The following is a 7,661-nucleotide window of genomic DNA, read 5'->3' on the forward strand; positions in this document are numbered from 1 at the left end:
GTAACTTAATAAATGATATAAATGATGACTATTAGGCTGATGATAGTGGTCTGGCCTACTTTTGTGATATTACATTTTAATGTTTTCTGTACTTGAATATAGGGAAGTTTTGTAATGATTGATTAGAGCTGCTTGCTAGATATTGTAGAACACTAGATTTAAAAACCCTACATTGAAAAAAAATTACTTCTGAAATCCTTCAGATTACTCTTGAAACACATTTGGTACCATGTTTTTTTGATGGCTATGGCCCTATTGACATTAGCGAAGTAAAGAGGGGGAATCAGAGCAATTGTCCTAATAATTAAAAGTGTGTCCTGATGGAAATCAGTTTAACTGGAAATGTAATTCTAGACACAATGCTCGTCTTTGCTTTGGTTACCATATACTTCAGTAAAATCATACATTATTAACCTTATTCCTCTCTACTAGTCAGAAATGCTGTGCAACTAATGATACAGATATACACATATTTGAAACTTTCTGGAGTTTTATTTTAATTTCTATTATAGCACGTGAAATAAAAGTAACTTAGTGGGGCTCTTATGAAAGGAAGAGCATTATTTAATTCCCAATCTGTTGATGCAGACCTTGCTTAAAATACTTCATTTTAAATCATAGGAAGGAGAAATTAAAATCAAGAGGTTGTTCAGGTGGCTACACTGATTCAACTGATTAAATGTGACAATAATAATTAAACAAAACAAACGACATGGATCAAGACTCACTTTTTCTTCAAAAGCAGAAGCCCATTTTCTGGGGAATTTGAATTATCTGGTTAATCATTTCTGCATTGGACCACTCTGCCTGGCTAGGCAAAGTCTTTCTACATTGTACTTTCAGTTTAGATAGCAGATGGCACGGATTACCAATCCTACCGAGTTACTGTTTTTACTGTTTTTCTGTATCAATCACAGTAACTCCATCAAGTTTTATGTAGTTTTCACCTTCCAAGCGCTTAGCAAATATTAATTCATCCTTGCAGCACTCCTATGAGGAGGTAGGAATTTTTAATAAATAAAATATAATAAAATATACTCTAGATTAATTTACTTGAAAGCACCTGTGAAAGGCAAGCAGAGTAACTCTAAAAAATTAAATGATTATATTAATTATATGAAAGAAGGTAATATTGGTTTATGATTCACTCTCCCTGGAAGTAATTTCAGGAGGAACTCATGGGAATTAGGGGCTTGCCAAGGTTTAAAACATTTTGTCTGCACTCCTCTTTCCCCAGTGAGGGAACAATTAGCAATACTTCCCCGGGGGACGTGACTGGACCCGGGCTAGGAGCAGCCCTGGCCTCCCGCAGCGCCCCGCCCCCGCCCCCGCCCCCGCCCCGGGGTCCTGGCCCCCGGAGCGCAGAAGCCCCGCCCCGGGCGCCCCGCTGCGCCGCAGGCCTGGTCGGGGAGGCAGGGAATGCGGTCGCCTCCGCGCCCGTCCCGAAGCTTCCCTCCTTCCTCTCCACGCCCCAGCGAGCCGTTTATTTTGAGAAGCCTGGAGCTTCGCGCTCGAGCCCGGGGCCTCTCCGCGCGCACCTCCCCGGCCGCCCGCGCCCCGCGGGGAGGATGCGCCCCACGCGGGAGGCTCGCTGCGGGGAGGGGCGGCGCTCCGAGCCGGGGAAGGAGGGGCCCGTCCTGCGGCAGAGGCCGGGGCGCGGGGGCGCGGAGCCCGCGGGGGCACCTCGCCGGCGCTAACCTGGCGGCGCGTGGCGACCCCAGCGGGGCCGGGCGGAGGAGGGAGCCGGCAAGGCCGCCCTCGGAGGCCCCTGGGGGCCGGGAGGCGGAGCCACACACCCTGAGGACCCGCGAGGTTTGCGGCCTTGGTCGTTTCCCACGTTCCCAGAGGGTGGAGCCCGACGACTCTCGGCGGGAGGGGGCGACGCGCTGAGAAGCTGCGAGCTTGGCCTCACTGGTTGGTGTCCTCCATGGGGTGCCCAGTTCGTGGATGTTCCCAACTCCCTGGCGCTGCCCTTCCTGCGAAGTTAAAAAACAAACAAACAAACAAACAACAACAAGCGTCCTGGGTGTTGTGTTCCTAGGCTTTCTGGAGGTTCCCAAAGACAGCGTTGCTAACCCCATAGCAGTAGAGCTCTCCGTGCAGGCCGGCCTCGCATCCCAGCACCTCCGACTGAGTTTCAGCCAGAGGTAATATCCGTGTCTTCGTAGCAGTAACAACAGTCTCTTGATTCCTTCATTTTCAGTTTCGTGAGTGGTGAGAAATCAAGACTTTAAGTAGATTCCAATTCTGCGGAAAGAGAAGTGCAGGGAAGAAAACATTTGGTACTTCCCAGCCTTACTCTTGCACTGTTGGAGACAGGGGCCCACTTTGAAAAGATGACCTGAGATTCAGGAAAGTTCATTGTTTCTCTGTTTGGAAGAGATATTTCTATTTTCCTGTATAGTATTTCTACTTTGGGTCACTCCTGATTTAGACCGACAGACTGGGTGGCTCAATTGGTTGTGTCTGCCTTCAGCTCAGGTCATGATCTCAGGGTCCTGGGATCGAGTCCCGCGTTGGGCTCTCTGCTCCGTGGGGAATCTGCTTCTTCCTCTCCCTCTGCCCCTCTGTTTGTGCTGTCTCTCAAGTAAATAAATAAAATCTTTACAAAAAGAGAAGAAGAGTTGCACTTCAGTTCATCAAACCTATTTGTCTTCATTCAAGTTTTTGTCAGTGATTTCATTCCTTAACAATAAAATACTCCCCCTACCCCCATCCCGGGGTTCAGATAATAGCTCATTCAGTTAATAGCCTATCTCTGTCTAAAAAGAATTTGAGGTGGTTTTTAAAATTACGTATGTAGAGAAGAAAACAAAATAGAACTATTACTAAGAGCACTCAAGGTGGGGTGAAATTATGTATAATTGCTAAAATTTACTAACAGACTTGGCTCTGAGCTTCCTCAGGTTCCTTGGATGAAATGTCTTTTCTGCTCATAGCAAATAGTAAAAGAAATAAAGGCAGTTTGGTTTCTGCAAGGTCACTTTGTAAAATCCTTAACCTGCCACTAGAGGCTGCTCTTAATTCTTATTATGTGAGGACTAATCTAGTGAAAAGAGCTTTTTTTTTTTTTCCCCCATAGCCAGTAAGGAACTGGAAATTACTTTGGAAATTGCATTGTTTTGCTACTAATATTTTCATGTCTTTTTCTCCTTGACAGTTCTTTTTAAGAATTTGTTACTGATATTGTTAGTTTTGGTTCTTATCAGTTCTGTTTGATGGTTTATTTTCGGTATCCAAATAGAGGATAAAGGTACTCTTGCTTTGGCTTATGCTTTTGTATTTCAGCACAGTATGCAGTCCTGGGATGCTTTTGGTCACTGTTATGAATTTCCTTCTTGCTATCAGAAAAGGCACTTTTATTAAGGCCCAATTCATGACTAAAATGCATTGTGTCTGTTGCTTTTCTTATTAACTGTTATAGTGAATTAAATGGTTGTTCTCTTTTACTACTCTCTTTTTAATAAAATAAGGGATATTCAGAAAGGACTTTTCAAATAGGCAAGACATAATTAGATTTCAAGCAAATACAAGGTGAAGATTTATGAAAAATTCTAACAGCTGATACAGGGTTTATCCCTCATCAAAGGCATATTGCATTCAAAATATTTTAATTTCTGACGAGTGATACCAACCCAGTAAGTGTCGGATAGCAAAATATTAATCTGCAGCATGAGACTTAAACAGTCAGCCTTCTACATAATATATAAGACCTGCCCTTTTTGACTTCCAGATTTCACTGTAATTTGCAAAAGGGACAAATTTTAATACTTATCGAGCTCTTGCTATGTGCCAATTATGGTGCTAGGTGTTTTATGTATAGTTATCTCATTTTTATCCTTACAGCAGTCTTATGAAGAGACATTAGCACCTTTTTAAAATGAGGAAATAGGCTTTGTGAAAAGTAACTTGTTTAGGATTCAACAGCTATTAAGGAGGGAGAGTGAGATCATATCTGGTCTGGTTGATGCCAAAGCTCATCCTCTTTCAACTTATCACAATCGAGGAAATGTGGCAAGAACAAGGGTACTAATAAGAAATCACTCATACATTTGATAAGTAGTTATAAAAATTTGTTTTTACTAGCTAAATTACATACTTTATTCCGATTTCCTTAGTTCTTATCAAATGTGCTTTTTTTCTTCCCACATCCCATCCAAGAAATGATATTACATTTAATTGTTATATGTCCTTAGGCTCTTCTTGGATGTAACAATTTCTCAGACTTTCATTATTTTTGAATTTTTATTTTTTTATTTTTAGGAAACCAAAGACACCACTTATTTTTTTCTTTTTTAACTTGATATTAAAATGTTTTAATTTGTTTTTATTGAAGTTAGATTTGCCAACATATAGTATAACATCCAGTGCTCATCCCATCAAGTGCCCTCCTCAGTGCCCATCACCTAGTTACCCCAACCCCCCACCCACTTTCCCTTCCACAACCCTTTGTTCATTTCCCAGAGTTAGGAGTCTCTCATGGTTTGTCTCCCTCTCTAATTTTTTTCCCACTCAGTTCCCCTCCTTTCCCTTATAATTCCTTTCACTATTTCTTATATTCCCCGTATGAGTGAAACCATATGATGATTGTCCTTCTCCAAATGACTTGCTTCACTCAGCATAATACCCTCCAGTTCCATCCACATTGAAGCAAATGGTGGGTATCCATCCTTTCTGATGGATGAGTAATATTCCATTGTGTATATAGACCACATCTTCTTTATCCATTCATCTGTCGATGGACACCGAGGCTCCTTCCACAGTCTGGCTATTGTGGACATTACTGCTATGAACATTGAGGTGCAGGTGTCCCGGTATTTCACTACATCTTTATCTTTGGGGTAGATACCCAGTAGTGCAATTGCTGGGTCATAAGGTAGTTCTATTTTTAACTCTGAGGAACCTCTACACAGTTTTCCAGAGTGGCTGCACCAGTTCACATTCCCACCAACAGTGCAAGAGGGTTCCCCCTTCTCCACATCCTCTCCAACATTTGTTTCCTGTCTTTTTAATTTTTGCCATTCTCACTGGTGTGAGGTGGTGTCTCATTGCGGTTTTGATTTGTATTTCCCTGATGGCCAGTGATGCAGAGCATTTTCTCATGTGCGTGTTGGCCATGTCTATGTCTTCCTCTGTGAGATTTCTCTTCATGTCTTTTGCCCACTTCAGGATGGGATTGTTTGTTTCTTTGCTGCTGAGTTTAATCAGTTCTTTATAGATCTTGGATACTAGCCCTTTATCTGATACGTCATTTGCAAATATCTTCTCCCATTCTGTAGATTGTCTTTTTTTTTTAAGATTTTATTTATTTATTCATGACAGACACACAGAGAGACAGGTGGAGACGTATGCAGAAGGAGAAGCAGGCTCCTTGCCTGATGTGGGACTCAATCCTGGGTCTCCAGGATCACATCCTGAGTCAAAGGCAGAGCTTAACTGCTGAGCCACCCGGGCATCCCTGTAGATTGTCTTTTAGTTGTGTTGACTGTTTCTTTCGCTATGCAGAAACTTTTTATCCTGATTAAGTCCCAGTAGTTCATTTTTGCTTTTGTTTCCTTTGCCTTAGATGTATCTTGCAAGAAGGTGTGAGGTTAGCTTGTGTATTTGAGTTTTTTCCAATTTTTTTGAGGGAGGCTGGTATTATTTCTTCTTACTGTGGCCAAGTTCAAAAAAGTTGTTGCCTGTGTTCTCCTCTAGGATTTTGATGGAATCTTGTCTCACATTTAGATCTTTCAACAATTTTGGATTTATCTTTGTGATGGTGTAAGAGAATGGTCTAGTTTCATTCTGCACGTGGCTGTCCAATTTTCCCAACACCATTTATTGAGTAGACTGTCCTTTTTCCAGTGGATATTCTTTCCTGCTTTGTTGAAGATGAGTTGACCATGGAGTTGAGGGCCCATTTCTGGGTTCTCTATTCTATTCCATTGATCTATGTGTCTGTTTTTGTGCCAGTACCACACTGTCTTGATGATCACAGCTTTGTAATACAACTTGAAATCTGGCATTGTGATGCCCCTGGCATTGGTTTTCTTTTTCAATATTCCTCTGGCTATTCCAGGTCTTTTCTGATTCCATACAAATCATAAGATTATTTGTTGCAACTCTGTCAAGAAAGTCCACAGTATTTTGAAAGGGATTGTATTGAGTGTATAAATTGCCCTGGGTAGCATAAACATTTTCACAATATTCTTCCAATCCATGAGCATGGAGTGTTTTTCCATCTCTTTGTGTCTTCCTCAATTTTTTTCAGAAATGCTCTGTAGTTTTTAGGGTATAGAACCTATGCCTCTTTGGTTAGATTTATTCCTAGGTATCTTATGCTTTTGGGTGCAATTGTAAATGGGATTGACTCCTTAATTTATCTTTCTTCAGTCTCATTGTTAGTATATAGAAATGCCACCAATTTCTGTGCATTGATTTTGTATCCTGCCACATTGGTAAATTGCTGTATGAGCTCTAGCAATCTTGGAGTGGAGTCTTTTGGGTTTTCTATGTACAGTATCATGTCATCTGCAAAGAGAGAGAGTTCGATTTCTTCTTTGCCAATTTGAATGCCTTTGATTTCTTTTTGTTGTCTGATTGTTGAGGCTAGGACTTCTAGTACTATGTTGAATAACAGTGGTGGGAGTGGGCATCCCTATCATGTTCCTGATCTTAGGGGAAAAGCTCTCAGTTTTCCCCCATTGAGAATGATATTTGCTGTGGGTTTTTCATAGATGGCTTTTTTTTTTCCATAGATGGCTTTTAAGAGATTGAGGAATGTTCCCTCTATTCCTACACTTTGTTTTTGTTTTTTTAAGATTTTACTTATTTATTCATGCGAGAGAGAGACAGAGACAGAGAGAGAGAGGGGGGGCAGAGACATAGGCAGAGGGAGAAGCAGGCTCCATGCAGGGAGCTCGATGTGGGACTCAATCCCAGTACTCCAGGATCACGCCCTGAGTCAAAGGCAGGTGTTCCATAATTGAGCTACCCAGGCATCCCTATCCCTACACTTTGAAGAGTTTTAATCAGGAATGGATGCTGTATTTTATCAAATGCTTTCTCTGTATCTATTGAGAGGATCATATGGTTCTTGTTTTTTCTCTTGTTGATGTGATCCATCACGTTGATTGTTTTATGAGTGTTGAACCAACCTTGCATCCTGGGGTGCAAGTGGGACCAATCCCACTTGGTCATGGTGAATAATCTTCTTAATGTATTGCTGGATCCTATTGGCTAGTATCTTGTTGAGAATTTTTGCATCCATGTTCATCAGGGATATTGGCCTATAATTCTCCTTTTTGGTGGGGTTTTTGTTGGTTTGGAATCAAGGTAATGCTGGGCTGGCCTCATAAAATGAGTTTGGAAGTATTCTGTTCCTTTCTGTCCTCCAAAACAGCTTTAGGAGAATAGATATTATTTCTTCTTTAAATGTTTGATAGAATTCCCCTGGGAAGCCATCTGGTCCTGGACTTCTGTGTCTTGGGAGGTTTTTGATGACTGCTTCAATTTTCTCACTGGTTATTGGCCTGTTCAGGTTTTGTATTTCTTCCTGTTCCAGTTTTGGTAATTTGTGGTTTTCTAGCTTCTAGATTGCCTAATTTGTTGGCATATAGCAGCTCATAATACATTTTTAAAATCATTTATATTTCCTTGGTATTGGTTGTGATCTTTCC

The sequence above is a fragment of the Nyctereutes procyonoides genome, unplaced genomic scaffold, assembly GCF_905146905.1.
Source record: "Nyctereutes procyonoides isolate TBG_1078 unplaced genomic scaffold, NYPRO_anot_genome, whole genome shotgun sequence".
Classification (NCBI taxonomy): domain Eukaryota; kingdom Metazoa; phylum Chordata; class Mammalia; order Carnivora; family Canidae; genus Nyctereutes; species Nyctereutes procyonoides.